We start from the raw sequence: 2,418 nt of genomic DNA, 5'->3' as shown, positions 1-2,418 counted from the left end.
AGCGTCATCATCGGGTTGACAGGCGGCTCTGAGGAAGCCATTCATCCGTAACCCTAACCGTCGGTGCCGGCTGTTGCAGGAAGATCTGACACGCTAATCCCACTTGTCTCCCATAAGCTCACACATACTCACTTACTCTCACCCGGTAATGACAAACGACCGATGAGTTTGATCAGGTGAAAAGATTTTCTGATTTCTGGTATGATCGAAGATTGTTTAATAAGATTTCTCAGTCACAGCCAAAGCTTCTTGCAGCGTGTGCATTATGTCTGTCATTTCTAGCGTCATGATTAATGGAACGTTTCGATGAGCCGGGGATAAATAGTCGTAAATCCCCTTCCTCTGTGTACATGTGTGTGTGTGTGTGTGTGTGTGTGTGTGTGTGTGTGTGTGTGTGTGTGTGTGTGTGTGTGTGTGTGTGTGTGTGTGTGTGTGCACCTTTAAGATAACCTCTGTTCAATCACTATATTAAGTACCTATGTGATTATTCGTCCATCTGGTGGACATATTAACTTTCTGCGTACACTTGAGGTTGTCCACGAGGCATCTTTAAAAAGTTTTCGATTTACGAACTATGAATAACATGTGTCTATATCATGTCCATTTTTAAACTGATTTGTGCAGAAGTTTTGTGTAAATACGTGACCGATACTGTTGTAAGAATGTGTGTAAACAAAATTTATCACTTATTTCTTGTCTTTTCATAATAAAATACAAAAAGTCAATATTAAAGAGCTCATTTTTTTTTCTTTTTCTTGATGGTTATTTATCTTATAACGCAAAACTTTATCTGTTGACATTTGTCTACACAGGTAACGAACGTGTGATACAGATTCAAACAAGCGTTAATAGTGAAAATATCATCATCATCATCATCATCATCATCATCATCATCATCATCATCATCATCATCATCATCATCATAATTCCATTCAGTCCTCTGGTAGGATGCTCTTGAAAAAGCTATGTTACCCTGATCTCTCCCCGTCACACATCTGTTTAGGTTCTCCATGTAGATCGCTCTGGGCCTACCACTGCCTGTTTTGCCTTCAGTTTCGCCAGTGAGAGCTAGATGCCCAAGAGAGAAACTATAGACTCGTACTTATATTATCAAAGAGTGCGTTCTGACATAGCTCCAGTTCATCATGGAGCTCAAGATTTGACTCTGTTTGGAACCAATTGAAGAACAAGGCGAGAAAGTCTGCGAGCGCACATAACTAGAGCGAGGCTTGTGTTTGGTCCTCCATCTGTGCCCCCGTGCCGAGCATCAGTGCAGCACAGTTTCTATAGAGAGTAAAGAACATAGACCCACCCCTGGGCGCTCATATGACCTTGTGCAGTTGCGAATGCCGTAAAACCCTCTACTATTAAACAAAGAGTACAGAGAGTTGGTCATGACATGACAGTGCCCGGTCTAGGATTATTGTAAAAAATCATTATGTCTCTGTGGCTTTTTGATCTTCCGTTCTCGTGGTTTCCTGGTTGACCTTTCAACTTTGTATTGTTGAATATGCGATATGAATTGGAATAAGCGTCTGAGTTGAAACAGTAACACTTCTCTTTTCTCTCCTTTGTACACACTAGAAGCGAATTCAAAACTCGAATCACCATTTTATCTCGTATCTTATCTCTTCGTTCATTAAATGTATTCCATGTTAATCCTAACAGGCGTGTTTCTAACTATCTTGTTGATCAAGACTGGTGGACAAGAGTGTTATGTTTCTTTGTTTGCTTCTTTGTTTGTCTTTTTAAAATCTACATTATGCTAACATCTGCGTACAGAGTTCTGTCTGAAAAGTTTAGAGGACCAACTCTCAAAATCTGTCTCGATCCGATCATGTTGACAACATTTGTGTACAAAATTATGTTTGAAGGCGCTTTATCTTTTTGCCGGAAAACTAGGGCTTCTTCCACTAGATTGTAGAAAACTATTACTCTGAAATATTTATATTTTTTTAAAATTAATTAATTTATAAACAACAACATCGAATTGTTCAATGGGCTCTGAATATATATATTTTTTAAAACTAATTTAAAAATTCGTCAAACTTACTCGACTCAGTCAGGTCCGATTCGTTCTGGATAGACAAATAAAACTGTTTGCCACTTACAGATAATAGTTTGTTGAATCTGAAACCCTATTGTTAATGGCAAAATTTCTTAAGACTGTTTAGAGAACTATTTTACCTTTAAACCATTTTTTAAATTCCTTTTATCGCCTGTCAGTTTCTAACATTTTATTTTCTACCTCGTGGTTGAAGACATAAAAATAATATTCTGACTCAGGGGAAGCAATCACTGTTAAAGCTCAGACTGTAGTGTGTACCAGAGTTGCGTCCCTCTTATTACCAACAAAATTAATGTTACACAAGACCAAAGGCTACGCCGCATGCACGTGCTCACACACACACACACACA

The sequence above is a fragment of the Aplysia californica genome, unplaced genomic scaffold, assembly GCF_000002075.1.
Source record: "Aplysia californica isolate F4 #8 unplaced genomic scaffold, AplCal3.0 scaffold00005, whole genome shotgun sequence".
Classification (NCBI taxonomy): Eukaryota; Metazoa; Mollusca; class Gastropoda; order Aplysiida; family Aplysiidae; genus Aplysia; species Aplysia californica.
The sequence above is the reverse complement of the archived record's forward strand: the minus strand, read 5'-3'. Positions refer to the sequence as shown.